Here is a 22,805-nt window from a genome sequence, read left to right as displayed (position 1 = left end):
GACTTTCTCCCAGATAGAAGTGCTGGCAGAACTATTGTTCCTTTGTTGAACGCTCCCGTACCCAGTCTGCACTTGCGGGCAGATGCCATATCTGAGTCTCCATCAGCCTAGCTAATCACGCTTGCCCAGCCTGGTGAGTCCCTGAAATGCCCACCTCACTGCAGTTGGCATTTTCTCTGTTTTCCGAGTCCCGCACAGAAAACGACAGGTTCCTGAGTGGAGGAGCTGGGGATTAAGAAATTAGAGAAAGAAAGAGACAAGAGGCAGAAATAGAGTAATAAAGCTGGGTGCTAAGTGGGCGCCATCTCTCTAATGGAGAGACAGTCACACCCACCACAGACAACACAGCACATTTATAGGTTTCTAAAGGGGAGTTTAAGGTCAAAAGGAGTTTCAGGTGTGCCCAGATCCTATTCATCAAAATCTGGGTAAGTTCCTCATTTTTTGGTACAAGATTTAGCATATCAAGATGTGGGTAAGTCAAGGTCTTACCGTGTTTCCCCGAAAATAAGACATCCTCCAAAAATAAGACCTAGTGCATGGAAAGATAAGACATCCCCTGAAAATAAGACCTAGCACAACTTTGGGAGAAAAAAATTAATATAAGACACTGTCTTATTTTCGGGGAAACAGGGTATTTGTTCCTCATTCCAAGCACATGGATAAAGATAAGAAATCAGTACTGATAACAAGACTCTGCCAGGACTCTGCCAGTGCCCTCGGGTTCAGCTGATAAGAATTAAAATAATATCCATGTGCCTTCCCAGACGGCTCTCTACACCTCACCTAACTTTGGACTCACCCAAGCCACTTCCGGTGGCTTTTCTATATAAACCACCTGTTTTGGCTAGTGCTGTAGGCTTTTCTAAAATCTCTCAAAGGTTCACAAACCCCTAACAAGCATCATCTGCCCTCAACATGCCCTGTACCATTTGCTAAACATCCCCAAGCCCAGTGTTAGTGGCAGTTGGCCTTAGTTTGCAGCTTAGCTTCTCCTAGGCACCTCTAAGCCCAGAACAAATGGCAACCATCTGAAGATCACTTTCTAGTCCATACCTAGAGGACCAGTTAGGACAGAGACAGGGACTGACCTTGGCCTGCTCCAGTGCCCTTCCCAAGGCCCCAAAACAAACATACCCAGTGGCCAGCTATAGACCACGCTAGAGCACCACCTAAGCACCTCCACAAATGACACACCCAAAGGGTAGACTCTACAGACCAGAACCTCATTGAAATGAGTCCTGATCCATAGTCAGCTCCTGCACAACAGCTTCACTGTAGTCACATCCAGTCCTCATAATCAATCAGCTTAGCTTCAATCCCTCACATTGATGTGACAACAGAAATACAGGCTCAACTACAACTGGGATGCACACACAAGGACACATCTGGAGCACTGGGCTCAAGTGACCAGGGAGACAGAACCACTGGGCCCTATAGGATACCTACTACATAAGCCACTATCCTAAGACCGGGAGATATAAAAGCTCTACTCAACACATCGAAACAAAGACAGTGAGGCAGCCAAAATGAGGAGAAACAAAAACACGTTCTCAATAAAAGAACAGAACAAAACTCAAGAAAAATAAGTAAACAAAATGGAGATAAGCCATTTACCTGATACAGAGTTCAAAACACAGGTTATAAGGCTGTTAAATGAATTTAGGGGAAAAATAGATGAACTTAATGAGAACTTCAAGAGATAGGAAACATAAAAATGGAGATAGAAAGCATAAAAAATAGTCAGAAATAAAGAATACAATTACTGAAATGAGAAATATATTAGATGAAATCAACAGTAAATTAGAGTAGCAAAAAACACCCAATCCGTACAGAAAATAAATAAATAAAAAGAATGATAGTTTAAGGGGCCCGTGGGACAACTTCAAATGTACCAACATTTGCATCATAGGGATTATCAGAAGGAGGAGACAGAGAACTAAGAATGGAAAATCTATTTGAAGAAATAATGATGGAAAACTTTTCTAATCTGGTGAAGGAAAAAGACATACAAGTCTAAGAAGGACAGAGAGTCCAAAACAAGATGAACACAAAGAGGCCCACTCCAAAACACATTAAAATTAAAATGCTAAAGGTTAAAGAAAGACAAGGATAGATTCTTAAAAGCAGCAAGAGAAAAGCAGTTAGTTACCCACAAGGGAGCACCCATAAAACTGTCAGCTGATTTCTCAACAGAAACTTTGCAGGCCAGAAGGGATTGGCAAGAAATATTCAAAGGAATGAAAAGCAAAGACTTACCACCAAAATCACTCTAACCAGCATAGCTATCATTCAGAATTGAAAGACAGGTAAAGAGCTCTGCAGGCAAAAAATACCCTCCTCTCTCCCCCACCCCCACCCCCCACACAAAAACTAAAAGAATTCATCACCACCAACCCATATTGCAAGCAGTGTTCAAGAGATTTCTTTAAGAAGACAATACTGTTGGCCCCTCCTCGGTCATGATGGCCCATGGCTTCCAGAGCAGCCAACAAGACCTCTCCTTTGTGCTCCGGAAGCTGACAATGGCCAAGACCCACATCATGTGGTCAGTGGGCGTGGAGAAGTGAGCTGATGTATTTATTGAATAAGCCTTCTCTCCCTGAAATGATGTTTGGAGACAACATGGTTTAAGAATCCAGCATGGTTCTGGCTCCGAGATTGAGTTTAATGCTCCAGATGTATTCAGGGGAGTAACCACCTGCCAAGAGAGGCTTAAAGAAGCCTGTGTGGAGGAGTGGCAGAAAAGCAGGAAAGAGGGGGGCCCTTCAGGGAGGTTAATAAACCACATGATGGGACCTCTACAACCAATTAGAACTGAACATTATTTGGCAAATCACTTATGTTGAACGTTGTACCAACAACAGATCATATAGGTAGAAATTGAAAGCCAGAGAACAGATTAAGTTTTTTAAAGAAGTTCTCCTGTTTGAGGATGAAGTTCATGATCATGGAGCTTCGAGCCTTAGTGTACAAATTAAAGTAATGCCTTCCGCTCCTTCGGCTGCTGCAGGCTTCTTGAGAATCGATGGGGTGATTTACCACACCACGAGGCCAACAAGACATACACATTACAAGAATAGATATTGTAGGAGAGCTAAAACTGATAATTTAATACGTGTTTCACCTTCCTCTTCACAGAACCTCATGAAATATCACAGTATTTACTGATCACGAAGGCAGTTTGTGAGAAGCTAAAGTTTCCAGAAAGAAATGTTCATAACCCCACAGACTCACAAGAAAATGCAGCTGTAGAATAGAGTGTGAATGTACACACACTCACTATGGAATGTGATGGAGACTTTGGCTCTGAGGATGGGGGCATTTTTATTATCATAATTATTGCCTTGTCTATGTGCAGATTTCCTGTAGCCTTAAAGAAAAAAAGTATAAGATTGTCGCAGGCAGGTTACACTCAAAATAAATTAGACGAAAAAGAAAATATCTCTATATATAAAAGCATAAGCGACCAAACAACCAGTCGACCGGTCACTATGATGTGCACTGACCACTAAGGGACAGACGTGTAATGCACAGGATTGGGCTGTCTGAATCGGGCCTGCAGGGATCGGGCCAAAACCGGCTATCAGATATCCCTCGAGGGGTTCCATATCATGAGAGGGCACAGGCCAGGCCAAGGGACCTCAAATATGCATAATAAATTGGCAATAACTAAAAATCTATCAATATTTTAAATGTAAATGGAGTATATGCTCTAAACAAAAGACACAGGGTTACTGAATGGATAAGAAAACGAGACCCTTACATATGCTGCCTACAGGAGACTCACCTCAGATTGAAAGACACACGCAGTCTAAAAATAAAGGGATTAAAAAGGCATTTTTTGAAATGGAAACAAACAAAAACCTGGGATAGCAATACTTACCAGACAAAATAGACTTCCAAACCAAGGCTATAGTCATGGCCAGTTATCTCAGTGGTTAGAACTTCAGCCTGCACATCGAACAGTCTTGTGTTTGATTCCCAGCCAAGGGCAAATACTTGGGTTTCGGTTTGCTCCCCACTCCCGCCAGGCCATATGCAGACAAATCAGTGGATGTGTCTCTCTCTCATGATATTTTTCTCTTCCTCCTCCTTCTTCTTCTCCTCCTCCCTCCCTCCCTCCATCCCTCCCTTCTACCCTGTTTCCCCGAAAATAAGACAGTGTCTTATATTAATTTTTGCTCCCAAAGATGCGCTAGGTCTTATTTTCAGGGGATGTCTTATTTTTCCATAAAGAAGAATACAGTACACATTTATTGTTAAATGAAAATAAAGGAAATTTATTACCTGTATACAGTACGGTAGTACGGTAGTTGTCAACACAAACCAGACAAACTGTGAATCCTACATTATCAAGAATTTACTCCTTTATTCAATGACAATCATGTCATCATCTTCTGGAACATCATCATAACAATCCAATTCCTGAATTTCCTGGTGAATTTCTTGTGACTCCATTTCTTTCAGAATCAGGGGACCAAATCTCTCATGTTTAGCAATAGCACTGTCTTTAAATGAGTACTTCTTGTCAAGGTAGCCTGCTCACAGTGCATTTGCAATGCAACTGTCAGTGATTTTGTCCCATGAATTTTTCACCCAAGTCACAACTTCTTGCAGTTTAGGTTTCACAAAGTTTCCAATGGATTTCTCTCCATTCTATTTTCAATGTAGTCATTAATTTCCATGCTCAATTTGTCTTTGAATGGCTTGTTTATTGCAATATCAAGACTCTGGAGATAGGCCATCATTCCTGCGGGAATCATTATCTGATCTATTTTTCTTTCGTGAAGAAATGTGTTCATGTCTTTAGCTCAGTGAGTGCTGGCTGCATCCCAGACTAGCAGACCTCTTTGGCTCCCTTGCATAACAAGCGGCAGCATTAAATCAACCCACTTCCTTATAACTGCTTGTGTGGCCCAGGCTTTTTCAGTTTCAAGAATAAAAATGCCCAAAACATGTTCAATCTTTCCCTTCTTGCCCTTAGAAATGATTAAAGGTGGGATTTTAGTTGCATCCAGACAAATTGCCAAAATACAGGAAACACGTGCACTTTCGTAAGCAGTGGAGGGAATGCACACTAAGGAGGCACCCCCTGTTCAATTGTTGTTTGAGATGATTGGCCCATAAACACTGCAGTTTCACCCATAGCAATCATGTTGAAAAGATTGTATTTAGAGAAGTCAGCATCATCAATAAAGGACTTGAATGCAAGTGCTCGCTTAATAACTTGAGTATCTTCCAACCTAAACAAGGTTGTAGATCTTCTTAAAGACAGTTCACTTCGCTGAAGGAAATTATCCAGCCAGCGTTGTGATGCTTTGAAGTCTTCGGGGGCTATGTCAAACTGTGGTGCCATTGCAAGGGCAAATTCTTGAATCTGAGCCCTATTCACAACCAAAGCCTTTGCTCTCCTGTCAACAACCCATTCACAGATCAGGTCTTCCAGCTCGGAAAATAATGGTTGCCGACCTGATCCACACTTGCACTTTTTAGCATTTCCCTTGTCCACTTGTTCAATGAGGTTACCATACTCTGCTCGCCATTTTCAGACCAATCGGATATTCAACATCTTCTCTTTACAGAAAGCAGTAAGATTTTGGCCCCAAGAGTCTTCCATGATTCCTTTCTTGTACTCCATGGAGTAGCTTTTTCTTTTTGTGCTCATTTCTAGGGGTAAAAAAAAGGAATTGGGTTATCAAGGTAGGGGGAGGGGGATCACTTAAAATGACACAGGGGGGATCAGAAGGGGGATCAAAATGGCACAGGAGAATCAGAGGGGGGATTCCATTTTAGTAATCCCTTTTGATCCTCCTGTGTCATTTTGATTGCCCCCTCTGATCCTCCTGTGTCATTTTAAGTGATCCCCCTCCCCCCACCCTGTGCCACTGAACACCTTCACCAGACATCCCCCCTAGCCCTTTATCAGACATTTACCCCCTGGGGCCTGGATCTGGGCTGGAGCAGGGTCTGCCACTGACTGAGAACCTTCAGTCATCAGGAGGGCAGCCGCGAGCATCAGGTAGTGTCACCAGAGAAAGACCAGCACTCTCCACCTTGGCCACGTCCCGTCCGTCCGCTCTAATCCTCCTGTTCTTCTACACGCATCTGCGAAAGTCTCCTCCTCTCTCCCGCCCTGTGCTCACCACTCACTCTGACCTCCGCTCCGCCTCCACACAGCAGTGACGTCAGGACTCTGCGTAAAGTCACTGGTTGCTAGATGCCAGTTGGGGCAGCCATAGCGACCAGTTTACGGTAAATTAATTTTCATTCTGAGACAGAGCCTTGGGGGGGGGGGGGGTGTCTTATTTTCGGGGGGATGCCTTATATTTCACTCAGAAGGAAACCTGTAAGTAGGTCTTATTTTCAGAGGATGTTTTATTTTCGGGGAAACACGGTAGACCTTTGCGTTTTTGCTGACCTGAGTGAGAAGTATCTGAATTTAGTTTTACTTCACATTTTCTTATGAACAGGGCTAAATATGCTTTACAATCCGATTTGTGTTCCTTTTCCTGCGGATTGCCACAGCACGGGTCTGCCGCTTCTGGTCCCATTGCAATGTCAGGGGCTTCTGTGCCAGGCGCTGTGCCAGGCGCTGTGCCAGGCGCTGTGCCAGGTGCTGGGGACAGAGTGAGAATGGGGACTCAGCCTGGGCCTAGAGGGGCCCACATTCTGGTGGGGGAGGGGCATCAGAAACAGGAATATACAAAACAACAGGCATTGATAAGGGCCAGGAAGAAGAGCGGAGCAGGGAGAGAAGAAGGTGCCAGTGAGAGCCGTCAGAGAAAGACTCTTGAGCAGGCGACCCAGTCAAACAGCTAACCTGAAAGCTGGGAGAGGGAGCCCAGGAAGCTGTGGGGAGACCTGGTGGGCTGGAAGCAGGATGCGTCCTTGAGGCAGGAGCCGGCTGGTGTGGAGTGCAGGCAGGGCAGGTGTGGAGGGTGTTGGGGGCAGTGGGAGGCAGTGTGAGCAGCAGCTGGCTGCGGGAAGGGTGGGTGAGACCCTCTCGGGGTGAATTGGAGGGTCCTGCGCAGCGTCCCTTTTACATTATCATTCAGCCTGGAAGTCAGCGGTGGAGGGACAAGAGTGCGCCCACAAATAATGAAAATAACAAGGCAGCCCGGGAAAGGCCCTGCGTCGCTCAGAGGCGCGGTGAGAAGTCAGACCGGACAGGAGGGGGCAGGTTTGGAGCCTGCGGGGGCATCCCCGGAGGCCGGTGTCCCCCAGAAGCGGGGGCGCCCAGAGGGCGGAGCTGGGGGAGCGGGAAGCGAGGCGGCGAGGACCCACCGCTCGGAGGAGTTTGGACTGAACGTGGACGCAGAGGGAGGCCCCGGGACGCTGCGGGGGGGTGGGGGGGTCCCCCATCCTCACTCTTCCTACGGGTGGAGGACGCGGCCCAGGCGCTGGAACAGCGGACCTGCGGGTCCCGGGCAGAGGGAGGTGGAGGCTGAGGGGGGCCCTGGGGCCGGTGGGGGCAGCACCGGTGCCCACGTCTCATTTCCCATAAAATGAGGCGGCGCCCAGGGCCCCGTAGGGGCATCCGCTGGGCGGGGGATCGGGGGTCCCAGAGGAACAGGCTGGTGGTAGGGACGGGGTGCTGGCGGGCCACTGGGGCGGAGTTCGGGTTAGGGTGAGGCTGAGGGTTAGGGTTAGGGTTAGGACTAGGGTTAGGGTTAGGGTTGGGTGAGGTGGAGGTGAGGGTGAGCGTTGTGTTAGGGATAACGTTAGGGTGAGGGTGAGGCTGAGGTTAGGGTGAGGGTGGAGTGTGAGGGAACCTGGGACTAAGCTTAGTGCAGAGGCTGAGGTTTCGGTCACTCTCTGGGGATCCCTTGAGCTCCCAGGGAGGTTTGCAGCATCCCACCCTCTCTTACCAGGCGCCCAGCGCCCTGTCTTTGCCAGCAGAGGGCTGGGGTCAGGAGAGGCGGGTCAGATGAAGGAATGCTTTGAGCCCAGTGGGGGCATAAGCCTGGACTCTGAGGTGGAGGCAGCCGTGCCTTGGCCAGGAGCCACCCGGGGCGGCCGGTGTTGGGAGCCCGGGAGCCTGGGCCCGGCCATCGCCATCCCCGTGGCCACCGTGGGTCACTGGCTGGACGCTGCTCCCGCGTGCTCACCTCCTTCCACCCGCCTCAAGCCGCAGGCGGGCCCGCCGCAGCCTGCCGCACAGCCAGGGCGCCGCACAGCCAGGGCGCCGCACAGCCAGGGCGCCGCACAGCCAGGGCGCCGCACAGCCAGGGCGCCGCACAGCCAGGGCGCCGCACAGCCAGGGCGGCCGGCCACGCGGGGGCCATCGGCCTCGGGGAGGAAGGACAGCCTCCCCGGCTCCAACAGGCACCGACGGGGACCGCGCCGGGGAAACAGGAGGCAAACGCTGTCCGGCCCACGCCTGGGACACACCGGGACAGCAGACCGGGTCAGAGGCAGAGGTGGCTGCGTGTGTGTGTGTGTGTGTGTGTGTGTGAGTGTGTGTGTATGCGTGTGTGTATGTGTGTGTATGTGTGTATGCGTGTGTATGTTTGTATGTGTGTATGTGTGTATGTGAGGGTGTGTGTATGCGTGTGTGTATGCGTGTGTGTATGCGTGTGAGTGTGTGTCTCTGTGTATGTGTGTGTGTATGTGTGTGTATGTGTGTATGTGTGTATGTGAGGGTGTGTGTATGTGTGTATGTGTGTATGCGTGTGTGTATGCGTGTATGCGCGTGTGTGTGTGTGTATGCGTGTGTGAGTGTGTGTGTGAGTGTGTGTGTGTGTGTGTATGTGTGTGTATGCGTGTGAGTGTGAGTGTGTGTGAGTGTGTGTGTGTGTGTATGTGTGTGTATGCGTGTGAGTGTGTGTGTGTGTGTGTGAGAGAGAAAGGGGGAGGGTTTCAGTCTGGGAAGAGACGATGCTCTGGTGGTGATGGCGGCACAATGCAAATGTACGTAATGTCACCGAGTGAACCCTTACTGGGAGGAATGGTGAAATGGTTTTTAACACGTCAGGCTGCCCTCGGCCTCGTGGCCACACGCTGGACCAGCCCCTTCTCCACCCGTAGGCCTGGGAGAAGGAATGGGGTGTCATGGAGGGGAGGACGGGTGTCTGTGCCTCACCGGGCCCCCGCAGAGACGCCGCCAGGCTGCGGCTCCCGGTGGAGCCGGTGCCTGCACTGGCCGCCGTCGCTCAGGCTCTGCCACTGCTCCTCCCACAGGCCTGACGCCGGGCTCCCTCCCCACCCCAACCTCAGCGCAGCGCTCAGACTATCATTAAATGCCCAGGTTTCTTCGTCAAGAAGACCGTGTCTGCCCAACGCATGATGTTGTTTACCTGGGTGTGTGCTCAGTTTACCTGGGTGTGTGCTCAGTTTACCTGGGTGTGATCTCAGGGCTCCTCGGGCCGAGAACGTTCTGAACAAGGGGCGGGAGGGACGCTCGCGGCCAGATGGCAGGGCACCCCGGAAAGATGCCGAGCTCCCCAAGGCCCAGGCAGCGAGAGGAGAGAACAGCCTGGCGGAGAACAGAGCGGGACTGGGGCTGAGCGAGGTGCCCCACCTCGGGAGGGGCGGGCGGCGGGCTCTGGCGGGGGAGGGAGAGCCGGGCTCTCACTGTCTAAGACACAAAGCCCAGAAGCCACAATGGGAGCGACCGACACGCCCGACCACACGAAGTGGAAACCGCTGTTCGACAGGACACACACAGAACCCAGAGATTAAAGCAGACTGGGAAGACAGTTATGGTACACAGTGGGCGACGCCGAATGCTTGCTAAGAATAACTGGCACACAAAGAGCTTCTAAAAATGGATACGACAGACAGCCCAGTAAAAAATGGGTTCCCAGCGGTTCTTTGAGGGGAAAATAGAAAAAGTAAAATTGAAGAGAAGCTTGATTTCTCTAGAAAGTAATGTAAATTAAAGCAATGATGGTATACTTCATTTACTTAACAGATTGAAAGGCATAAAAAAGTATTGGTAATGTCTTATTTCGGCAAAATTGTGCAGAAGTGGAATGCCCTCATGTACCGTTGGGGGTGGATAAGCCCTCTTAGAGGAGAGGGACCCAACCCCCCCCCCCGCCCAGTTGCTGCTGGGGCTGGAGTGCTTGTGATTTCCGGAGAAAAGGAATTTCCCAAGACTCCCATGGAGGACGGAGGATGCGATGGAGTTGAAAGCTTTATTTCTGTGGAATGACACCCCCGGGGTTCGCTCCGTCCAGTCACACAAGAAGTGTAGCCGGGTTTCAGGAGAGCTGCCATCAGAGCCAGTGCTGGAGTTCGATCCATACTCGCAGAGTCCAACAGCGTCAGGCCCTGCAGTCCATCAGCCGTGGTGCTGGAGCCCGCCTGGCTGTGGGTGCTGCAGGCGAATGCAAGAGACCGAGAGAGTGTGTCCAGGCCCCAGAGCATCAAGAGCCCAAGAGCAAGGAGCAGCACAGAGTGGACTTCTTTGTTTAGGGCAGTGGTCGGCAAACTGCGGCTCGAGAGCCACATGCTGCTCGTGAGCCGCGGTTTGCCGCTCTGTTGACTAATGAGTTTGCTGACCACTGACCTAGACTCTCGATTCCAATAATTACAGGCTGTTGTTGTTCCTTGAGTTTAAGCCCCTATCCCAGTGGTTGACAATCTCATTAGTCAACAGAGCGGCAAACCACGGCACTTGAGCCACCTGTGGCTTGCGAGCTGCAGTTTGCCGACCACTGGACTTTACGGGATTATGTCCCAAATGGCCACTCACTTGCAGAAGCTATTCCCATTCCAGACAGCCATCTCTGTCCCCAGGTGTGACTGACATACATGGACCTTCTCTAGCCACCCTGTTCACTGGGCATGTGTCTGTCTGCCCTCTGCTGGTCCTCCTGCCCCAGGAAGTGGGAAATTGCAGTTCCCTGGTGCAGCTGCTCACATGACATGCCTCTACTGTCCAGCCTCTCCTTTGCTTTGCTTCTTTTCTATTATCAATAACTAGCTCATTACAACCATATCAGATGTAGTATTCTTCTGGAAGTGATATGATGCTAAAGGTTCACATTAAAATGTTAAACATTAAACCTTTGCTACCCATTCCCACTTCTGGGAATTTACCCCACAGAGGTACTTGTGGATGCTCAGGAAGAGTGATGGACAAGAGTCACAATAAAAAATAATGGCAACAGCTTCCAGGACTAGAAGAACGGTAAAAAGTAACTTGTGTACTTGGCTGGGGTGGCTCAGGAGTTGAGCAATGACCCATAAACCAGAAGGTCAAAGTTTGATTCCCTGTCAGGGCACATGCCTGAGTTGTGGCCTCGATCACCAGCAGGGGGCATGCAGGAGGCAGCCAATCCATGATTCTCTCTCATCATTGATGTTTCTATCTCTCCCTGTCTCCCTTACTCTCTGAAAAATAAAATATATTTAAAAAATAAGTTGTGTGCATCCAATAGTATGGAATGCTAGACTGGGGAAATGTGTTCTTGGAGAGATGCCCACAAGACAGTTGTTAAAAACAGGTCTCCTCACAGTGTAGGTAGAGTAAGTCTACTTTGCTTTTTAAACATTTGTATTTGTAACCACGGCCGGGTCTCTGTTGGTTGGAATGTCGTCCTATACACCACAGAGGTGGTGGGTTTGATTCCTGCTCAGGGCATGTACCTGAGATGTGGATTCAATCCCCAGTCAAGGTACATGCTGGAGGCAGCAGATTTATGTTTCTCTCTCACATAAATGTCTCCCCCCCCCCCCAGCTCTCTCTCTCCCTTCATCTCTCTAAAATAAAATTTAAAACCTCTGTCTATGTATAAATCCATATGCTCTACTTCATTAATTCCAGGTTGCATACCTTTATCATGTTTTAATAGGATATGTCATCACTAACATCTTATTTCCTAATATATGGCATTATGTTTGTAGTGGCCTAGTGCACAAAACTCGTGCATGGGGGTGGGGGTGGTCCCTCAGCCTGGTCTGCACCCTCTTCAATCTGGGACCCTTCGAAGGATGCACTATTGCTGGTTTACAGGGAATGGGTCTAAACTGGCAGTTGGACAACCTTCTTGCAATCCGGGATTGCTGCCTCCTAAGTGCTCACCTGCCTGTCTGCCTGATTGCCCCTAACCCCTCTGCCTGCCAGCCTGCTCGCCCTCAACTGCCCCTTCCAGCGTGATTGCTCCCAACTGGCCCCCCCTGCTAGTCTGCTCACCCCAAACGCCCCCTCCCCCTCCCCACTCCAGCCTGATCACCCACAACTGCCCTCCCCTCTTGGCCTCTAACCGCCTCTAATCGACCCCGCCACCATGGCTTTGTCCAGAAGAACGTGTGGAAGGTCTCCTGGAAGGTCTCCCAGTCTAATGAGCATATTACCCTTTTATTAGTATAGATGAGCACAGAACAAATATCTGGAATATCCAAAACCGGGCTGCGGGAGGGTGGGATGGGAAGGCTGGGAGAGCACCTTTACTGTCTTAATCGCTGTGAGTCTGCCTTTGTGCTCTGAGCCCAGGTCACTCCTGCAAAACGTAAAAGCAAAATCCAAACAAAGACGAGGTCACATCATGGTGACCTCACTTGCGGATGACCTCATCCGCAGGCCCCGGCAGCCTCTATTCTCAAGGGGCGACAGCTCTCCTTTCCTAGTTCTTTTCCTGTTTCCCAGAACCCACACTGACACGCCACTGCCAGGAACAACAGAGCCGGCTGGGCCCGGCCGCCCGCCGGGCGCTGCGGCAGGTGCGGCCGCGGGGGGGTGTCTGCTCCGAGGCTGACCGCGGTCTGCATTTCTGTTCGCACACCTGCTGCGCGGGAGGCTGCGGGGACCCACTTCCCACCATGGCTGAGGAGACAGAGGCTCGAAGAGGTGACGCATGGTCCCAGCCCTGCCTGGCCTCCCGGCGGTGAGTGGATGAACCAGGAACTAAGATTTCCTCCACCCTAACAGTGGTCAGCAAACTCATTAGTCCACTGAGCCAAATATCAACAGAACAATGATTGAAATTTCTTTGGAGAGCCAAATTTTTTAAACTTAAACTTCTTCTAACACTACTTCCTCAAAATAGACTGGCCCAGGCCGTGGTATTTTGTGGAAGAGCCACACTCAAGGGGCCAAAGAGCCGCAGGTGGCTCTCGAGCCGTAGTCTGCCGACCATGGCCCTAAGGGATGGGCAAGTGACTACTTCTGGCCTACAGGGTGTAAGGGGGGTCATGTGCGAGCTTTGACCCCCTCCTCCCTTCCTGCTCCGACCGCTGCCATGTGAAAACACCGTGACTGACAAACCTGGGGAAGACGACACGCCGAGGGGGCGCAGAGATGGAGGGAAGAGCTGGTGCCCCTGACCCCAACCCCAGGAACAGCTCAGTCTGCACTTCCTGTTCAGGGACTCTAACTGTCCTGCGGGATAAACCACTGATGCACATGTCTTCTAGGACTTGCAGCAAAGCACCTACAGAATCCAGAGCTACACACGTGTTTAGGTCAGTGGTCAGCAAACTGGCTCGCGAGCCACATGTGGCACATGAGCCACGGTTTGCCACTCTGTTGACTAATGAGTTTGCCGACCACTGCCTTAGACCAATCTCTGCCAAAGGGAATGGGTCACCTAATTGGCTTAGACCAGCCGTGATTCTGCCTCGGAGTCTCGGTGCGTGCTGCTGCTCACCGAGCCTCCGGCAGCAGTCGGGAGAGGGTCACTCCGCACTCGGCAGTGGCCGCACCGGGCACGGGTCTGAGGGGCGCCAGCCCCTCCGGGAGTGCTGCAGTCACAGCTGCGTGCGGAACAAATGGCTCCCATTGTGGTGAAGAGCCGGATGGATCCTGAACTTTCCCAATGACTCCGCTCAGCCTCCTCAGATGAGGTTTTGCAAACCACACTGGCCACTGGCCACCTGAGGTCCCAGAAATGAGCTACAGAAACAGGTCTCATTGCAAACAAAGGGCCAGGCAACCTGGAGACAGCAGGCGACGTGGCGTGCAGGTGTAGGCTTTGCTGGGACAGGACAAGCTTCCCGGAGAAGAAAAGTTGTCGTGCCCCCCTCCCCCCCCCGCAAGGGGGTTCGCTGTGCCTGGGTGCTGATCTCAGTCTCTTCCCCCCTCTTCCCCTCCCCCCCCCCGCCCCCGCCCCACTGAAGGAAGGGCAGCTGGGCTGCAGGCTTACTCTGGGCCAAACCCCGGGCCGAATGAGTAGAATTCTGCACAATCCTGGGGCCACACAGACAGGGAAGAGGAGGGAAGTCGTGTCTAGTTTGGACTTCCATGTCCCCTCCCCATGTGACTGCCCGGAGCCCAGTGCTGCAGCCACCTGCCTGCCCTGGGCGGAGCTTACAGGCACCGGGCCATCTCCACCTGTTCCCAAAGTCTTCCCAACGCCCGCATGTGCAACCTGGGCCTGACACCCTCAAAACACGCGGACACGAGAGAACCAGAACCTCAGGAAGGGGACTGGTGCCCTTTCCTTCCCGAGGGCCCGCAGGCAGGCCCGTGCCCACTCCGCCCGGCGGACCCCGAGAGGGCAGCGGCGGGCAAGGCCGGGCGGCGCTGCCACGAGCGTGCACGGGGGTGGCCACTTCCCTCTCTCACAGAATCAGGTTCCGGCTGCGACAGGTTCCTGTGTATCTTCTTCGGAGAAATACCCATTCAAATCCGCTGCCCACTAAAAAAGTTGGGTTATTTGTCTTTTTGTCGTTGAGTTATAAAGTTTATTTATATAGTCTGGACCCTACACTTATCAGATTTATGATGGTCTTTTGCAAACCACGAATATTTTCTCCCATTTGTCTTTTGTGGTTGTATTGTTAACATTTGTAGAAGCTTTATTAGTATGGCCACACTGGAAACTCATGTTTATCAGCAGGGAATGAGAAACAATGGTCTATCTATACAATGGGCTACTATCAGCAGTGGGAAAGGAATGCATTACTGGCGCACACACATGGATAAATTTCCAAATGATGGCGAGCAAAAGACAAACAAAATGTGTAAATATGGTGGGAGCATTTCAGATTTGCTTCCCAGCAACTGTCACCAGTTTCGGCTCAAATAAACTCAGAAAAAAAATTTAAAGCATAAATATGATTCCATTTTTACGTAATTCTAAAAAATTCAAAGTAATCTATAGTGGCAAAGCCAATCAATGATTGCCTGGGGACAAGAAGAATCCTTAGAGCCGGGGTCGGCAAACTGCGGCTGCTGCTGGCACCATCCGGTTGAGCTCCAGTCTTGCAGAAGAGGCTGCTGGCCACACCCAACAGGGCCCTTCAGTGCCTTCTTCTTTGGAGAAGCTCCTGGCAGAGACTCAGACAGACACTGAACTGTGCAGCTTTGGAAGGGGGGCCATTCTCCCTTCTTGCACACACAGCCAGTGACTCCCCCCAACTGGACACTCAGTAGGCCTGTCCTTCCCCCCCACAGGGCCCTGCCTCGCTAAGCTCAGTCCCAGAGGGGGATGGAGTGCTGCTCAGAGCCGGACCTTCAGAGTGCTCCCCCAGGAGGCTCTTGTGGGGGACTCAGATGGGCACTGGCCTCTGACTCCCAGGGCCCCTCCCTGCAGACCTTGCTCCTGTAGAAGGGCCAGATGGCTGCACCCAACCTGAAGCTGCATGAGCTCCTCTGGGGAAGCTAGGGTGGTAGACAGACAGAAACTAACCCCTCCTCCCGTGCTGAATGCCTGAGCGTGCTTCCCCCACACAGCACACCCACTAGCCTCAGCCTCCTAAGCCCCAGGGGCGCTGCCCTGCTGAGCTCATGCCTTGTGGGAGAGACTGCAGGTTGCAGTCAGACTGGGCCCACTCTACAGTCTTTCTTTGGAAGACTCTCCAGGAAGACCAGGCAACCTCAGGGGTTGAGGTGGAGTAACTGACAGGTAGAGCCAGACCTTGGGATGCACTGGGCCTTGATCTACCCCCCACTCAGAGCTGGAGAAAGCGGACCTTGGTACACAGCTTGGCCCCTCCCATGCACACCCAGGCCCAGTAGAGGCAGCCACAAACAGCATCCTGTGTGGTGGCTTCGGACAGGTAGCCCAAGGCAAGTTACAGGCAGCATCTATCAACCTGCCCAGAAATCCTCCCAAGAGGACCCAGAACCAACACAACCAGGCCTGGGCTTCAGATCACCCCAGAACTTGACCCAACTAACCATACAATTGGCACATCCAAAGGGAGATTTTCGCAGGCACCAGACCCTGCTGGGAACAGCTCTGCCTCAGGGGGCAGTCCCTGCACAGTGGCCAATACATTGTGATTGAGGTAATCTTTATCATCAGCCAGCTTGAGGCTTAACCCAACCACAAAAAGGCCAATAGCATTCAAGACTCAAACACAACAGGAAGGTGCAAGTTACCCACAGGAGAGACATTCGGGGAGCACCTAGTTCAGGTGATCTGGAAGATGGTGCCACTGACCCCCATAAGACATCTACAACATAGAACCACCATAACACATTTGGGAGTCATAGCAAATCTACATAGCAGACAGAGACAAACACAAAAGGGCAGACAAATGGGGAGACAAGGAAAAAGGCCCAAATTAAAGAATAAGAGAAATCCCCAGAAAAAGAACCAAATTAAATGGAAGCAACCAAGATGACAGATGCAGAGTTCAAAACAATGCTTATAAGGATGGCCAAGGCTCCTCGGGGAAGAATGGATGATCTCCGTGAGTACTTAGAGATAGTAAGCATTAAAAAGAGCATAGGAACAATGGAAAAGAACCACCCAGAAATGCATACAATATCTGAAATGAAGAATGTACTACAGACCTGGCTAATGTAGCTCAGTTGGTTGGAGCATAGTCCTGTGCACTGAAAAGTAGCGGGTTCAATTCCCAGTCAGGTCACACACCCAACTTGTGAGTTCGATCCCTAGTTGGGATACATGAGGGAGACAACTGATCAATGTTTTTCTCTCACATTGATGTTTCTCTTGCTCACCCTCTAAAAATCAATAAAATTTAAAAAATACACAAGGAAAAAATCAAATACAGATTAGATGAAGCAGAGGATTGAATCAGCAATTTAGAGAACAAGATAACAGAAAAGCTGAGCAATCAAAAAAAATAGTTTTAAAAAAATGAGTCTAAGAGATAACTAGGACATCAAGCATAACAACATCTGCATCATATGGGTATCAGAAGGAGAAGATGGAAAGCAAAGGATCAAGAACCTGTTTGAAAAATAATGACTGAAAACTTCCATAATCTGGCAAAGGAAGCCCAGAGAGTCCCAATGAAATGAACCCAAAGACGCCCACACCTAGATACATAACAATAAAATGAGAAAGGTTAATGATAAGGAAAATCTTTCTTTTCTTTCTTTCTTTCTTTCTTTTTTTTTTTTTTTTTTTTTTTAATAAAGAAAATCTTAAGGAGAGAAACCAAGATGGTGGCACAGGTAAACGCCTAACTGCAGCCTCACACAACAGTTTCAAAAAATACAACTAAAATATAAAGTGGACATTATCCAGAACTACAGGAAAGTTGACTGACTGAAAATTCTACAACTAGAAGGAAAGAGAAAACCAGAAGGAAAATCAGAGGAGCTGTAAAAGCCTAAGGTACGGAGACACATGGGGAGAGGACAGAGCCAGAGAGGAGGGGTGGCTGAGTGCCTGCTTGGCGTTCCCTAGCGGGAAGGAGATAAAAGCTCTGGACTGTGCTGAACCCCAGTTCCGACAGCACTGAACCCCAGTTCTGAGCGAAACCCTGGTGTCCCAGGCTCATAAAGAGGGATTCTAGGCTGTAAGGTGGAAACTCAGGGGAGCTGTGAAAGGCAGAGCCCCGGAGTCGCATACATTGCACACAGAGGACGAACTGTTGACTGTGCCGCTGGATTGCCCTAGCGGGAAGGAGACAAAAGCTCCGGACTGTGCTGAGTCCCAGTTCTGACTGCACTGAACCCCAGTTCTAGGCCAGACCCCGGGGACCCTGGCTCATACGAAGGGAATCTAGGCTGTAAGGCGGAAATTGAGGGGAGCAGTGAAAGGCAGAGCCCCAGAGTTGCGCATGATGCACGCAGAGGACTGACTATTGACTGTGCCGCTGGATTGCCCTAGCGGGAAGGAGACAAAAGCTCCGGACTGCACTGGCTCATTGGGGGAGAGACTAGACTGTCTGGTAGTGGGTGAAACTCGAGGGCACTTTTCTCTCAGAGGTGCTTGCAGCGAGTACCAAAGCACCGAGTACCAAAGGACACTGAGGAACACTGAGACTCAGGAACCTCACAGGGCGGGGCTGACAGGAAGCCAAGGCTGTAGGCTCCAACCTGAAACTCTGCCCCATCCAAGCTGAGCACAGAGGCTTTTAAATAAGGCTGTCTCCCGGCATAGACACAGCTGATCCTCACAGCCAATTGAACTGGAGGTCAGTTCCTCCCAGTGATACCAACAACAATCAAGACTTAACAACAAAAGGCTGTACAAACAGTCCACAAAGGGGAGCAAGCACCAAGAGTATCTACCTCAGGTAACTGGGAGACTGACCCACTGAACCATATAGGACACCAAGCACACAAAGCCACCCTACCAACTCAGGGAAGCAGCAAAAATACCGAGACAAGGAAACAGATCACAAACAAAAAAATGGAGGACAAAAAGAGACTGGATATAGAGTTCAAAACCACGCTTATAAGGTTGTTCAAAAATTTCCTAGAAAAGGCCGATAAAATAAATGAGACCTATGAGGATATGAAAAGGGATCAACTAGAAATAAAGAATACATCATCTGAAATAAAAATATTATACAGAGTCCTAAAAACAGAATGGAAGATCGCAAGAATCAAGTCAAAGATTTGGAACATAAAGAGCCAGAGGACACTCCTCCACAGAAGCAAGAAGACAAGAGAATCCAGAAAGTTGAAGATAATGTAAGAAAGCTCTGGGACAACTTCAAGCGAACCAACATTAGAATTATGGGGGTCCCAGAAGATGAGAGAGAGCAAGATACCGAAAACATATTGAAAGAAATAGTTTGATTGAAAGAAATTGAAAGAAAACTTCCCCCACCTGGTGGAAGAAATAGACTTACAAGTCCAGGAAGCACACAGAACCCCAAACAAAAGGAATCCAAAGAGGACCACACCAAGACACATCATCATTAAAGTTCCAAGAGCAAAAGACAAAGAGAGAATATTAAAAGCAGCAAGAGAGAAATGAGTAGTTACCTACAAGGGAGCACCCATACGATTGTCAGCTGATTTCTCAACAGAAACCATGCAGGCCAGACGGGAATGGCAAGAAATACTCAAGGTGATGAATAGTAAGAACCTACAGCCAAAAATAATCTACCCAGCAAAGCTATCACTCAGAATCGAAGGCCAGATAAAGAGCTTCAGTAATAAAAAAAAAAGCTAAAGGAGTTCATCACCGCCAAACCTGAATTATATGAATTGCTGAAGGGGTTCTTTCGGAAGAGAAAGAAAATAAAGATAAAAACTATGAGCAACAAATACGTAACTATCAACAAGTGAATTTAAAAACCAAGGGAATTAAAAAACCTGATGAACAATATTAACTGTTGAATATAATAGAATCAGAGGTATGGAAGGGGAGGGGATTGATGATTCTCAGGGAAAAGAGGAGTGGGGGGTGAGGGAAGAGACTGAACATAAACTGTGCACCTATGGATGAGGACAATGGGGGGTGGGGAAAGGGCCGAGGGTTGGGTAGGAACCTGGTTGAGGGGAAAAAATATGAGGAACTTTTGTAATAATATGAATAATAAAGGTTTATTTAAAAATAAATAAGTAAATAAAGTGAGGAAACAAAAAAAAAAAAAGAAAAGAGAGAGAGAGGAACATAAGCACAAAGAGAAAAATGGAAATAGATAAGTACCTATCAATAATTACTTTAAATGTAAACAGATTAAATATCCCAATCAAAAGATACAGGTTAGCTAAATAGATAAGAAAAAATATATATATGCTATCTCCACAAAAGATCTACATCAGAACAAAAGACTGAAAGTAAAGAGATGGGAAAATATTTAATGCAACTAGAAATGAAAAAAAGAAAAGCAAAACTTATATCAGACAAATTAGACTTCAAAACAAAGGCCATAACAAGAGAGAAAGAAGGACATTATAGTACACGAGAGGCCTGGTGCATTCTGGGGTCCCTCAGCTCAGCCTGCACTCTCTTGCAGCTTAGGACCCCTCAGGGGATGTCCACCTGCCAGCCTAGGCCTGCTCCCCTGTGGCCGCCTCTGTGGAAGGCGCGGTGCTGGGACTGGGACCGGCCCCGCACTGCAGCCTCTCCCGCCACCTCTGTGGAAGGGGGGGATGATGGAACCATCATGGCTGGCCTGGCAGTGCAGGCTTCCTGGCCCCGCCCCCTGCCCACTGGTCATTCCATCAGGTCAGTCCCAAAGGTCATTCCGCCATTTGGTCAAATTAGCATATTAGCTCTTTATTATATAGGATAATGTTAAAGGGATCAATCCAACGAGAGGATATAACCCTTATAAACACATATTCACCCAACACAGGAGCACCTAAACCTATAAAGCAAATCTTGATGAACATAAAGGGAGAGCCTAACAGTAATAAAGTCATAGGAGGAGATTTTAATATCCCATAAAAATCAATGGATAGATCTTCTAGATAAAAAAAAAAAAAAAAAACAACCAGGAAAAATGGCTGTAAATAACACATTAGATCAGATGGGATTTAATTTTTATCTTCAGAATATTTCACCCCAAAGCAGAATATACATTCTTTTCAAGTGCATAAGGAACATTTTCCTGTGTAAACCATGTTAGGACACAAAACATGTCTTCATAAATTCGAGAAGATTAGAATATCAAGAATATTCTCCGACCACAATGATATAAAATTAGAAATCAATTACAAATGAAAAAAACTGGCCCTAATTATTTTGGCTCAGTGATAGAGCATTGGCCTATGGACCAAAGGGTCCTGGGTTTGATTATTGTCAAGGGTACATACCTCAACTGCAGGTTCCCTGGCCCTGGTTGGGGTGTGTGCAGGAGGCAACCAATTGATGTGTCTATCTCACATTGATGTCTCTCCCTTTCCCTTCCACTCCCTCTAAAAATCAATGGAAAAATATCCTTGGGTGATATTTTAAGTGCACAAAAAGGAAAAAATTTTGAAAAACACAAACTCATGGAGACTAAAAAACATGTTACTAATCAATGCATGTATCACCAATGAGCTCAAGAAAGAACTCAAAAGTTACCTTGAAACAAATGAAAATGAACACACAACAACCCCACATCTATGGGGCACAGCAAAAACAATCCTAATAGGGAAATTCATAGAAACACTGAACTACCTCTAAAAGAAAGAAAAATCTTAAGTTATCAGACCTTATGCCCAAAAGAACTATAATAGAAAAAGAACAACAAACAAAACCCAAAGTAAGAAAAAGGAAGGAAATAATAAAGATTAAAGTCATAGAGAGGTCAAAACCAGTTTGGCTCAGTGGATAGAGTGCTGGCCTGCGGATTGAAAGGTCCCAGGTTCGATTCCGGTCAAGGGCATGTACCTTGGTTGCGGGCACATCCCCAGTGGGGGATGTGCAAGAGGCAGCTGATCGATGATTCTCTCTCATTAATGTTTCTAACTCTTTATCCCTCTCTGTAAAAATTCAATAAAATATATTTTTAAATAAAAAAAAAGTCATAGAGAGTAAAAATAAAAAGTACAAGAAAAAAAAAATGAAACCAACAGCTGATTCCTTGGAAAGACAAATCAGATTGAAAACTTTTAACTAGACTAATAAGGGGAAAAAAAGAAAAAAGAAAAAAAAGAGGAGACCCAAATAAATAAAATAAGAAATGAAAGAGGAGATGTAACAACTGACACCATAGAAATACAAAGGATTGTAAGAAAATACGCCAACAAATTGGACAATGTGGTTGAAATGAACAAATTCCTAGAAAGATAACATCTAAAATTGAATCTGGAAGAATCAGAAAATATAAATAGACCATATACAAGTACTGAAATAGAAGCAGTAGTCATAAAACTACCAGCAAAAGTCCTGGACTGGATGGCTTCATGGGTAAGTTTTACCAAACATTCAAATAAGTTATAACAGGTTTCCTTTTCAAACTACTCAAAAACAAACAAACAAACAAAAAAACAAGAGGAGGGAAGACCCCAGAGCTCATTGTATGAGGCCAGCATGTTCCTAATTCCCAAACCAGAGAAAGACACTCAAGAAAGACAATTGTAGGGCAAATCCCTGATGAACGTCGATGTTAAAATCAACACAATATTAGCAAACCAGACCCAGGAATACATTAAAAAAGATTATACACCAGGATTAAGAGGAATTTATTCTGGTGATGCAAGGTTGCTACAATATCCACAAATCAATAAATGTGATATACTAAAAAATAAAATGAAACATAAAAAAGCATATGCATGCAGAAAAAAGCATTTGATAAAATTCAGTGCCCAATTATGACAGAAACTCTCGGGAAACAGAGAGAACATACCTCAATGTAATAAGGCCATACATGACAAACCCACTGCCAACATCATACTCAATGGGAAAAAACTATAAGCATTTCTCTTAAGATTGGGAATAAGACAGTGTGTCTGCCACACTCTTATTCAACATAGTAATGGATGTCCTAGACACAGCAGTCAGACAAGAAGAAATAAAAGGCATCCAATTTGGAAAGGAAGAGTGAAACTGTCATTATTTGCAGATGATATGATATAGAAAACGGCACCAAAAAAACCCTGCTAAAATGGATAAATTCAGTAAAATAGGATACAAAATTAATATTCAGAAATTATTGGCATTTTTATATACCAATTATAAACTATCAGAATGAGAAACTAAGAAAACAACCCCATGTTCAAGGATAGGAAGAATCATCATACAAATGTCCATTCTACATAA

At 47.8% G+C, this 22,805-nt stretch overlaps 1 pseudogene across 1 annotated transcript; it reads left to right on the top strand.

Moving 5' to 3' along the window:
- The first annotated feature begins 2,462 nt into the window (after positions 1–2,462).
- Positions 2,463–3,260, top strand: LOC311611642 (TIP41-like protein; annotated as a pseudogene). The gene has a single exon. The product of its transcript is annotated as a TIP41-like protein (transcript).
- Positions 3,261–22,805: the final 19,545 nt, after the last annotated feature.

This window comes from Pipistrellus hanaki (assembly GCF_964339955.1).
Source record: "Pipistrellus hanaki genome assembly, chromosome: 16".
Classification (NCBI taxonomy): Eukaryota; Metazoa; Chordata; class Mammalia; order Chiroptera; family Vespertilionidae; genus Pipistrellus; species Pipistrellus hanaki.
This window is presented reverse-complemented; position numbering and strand designations above follow the sequence as displayed.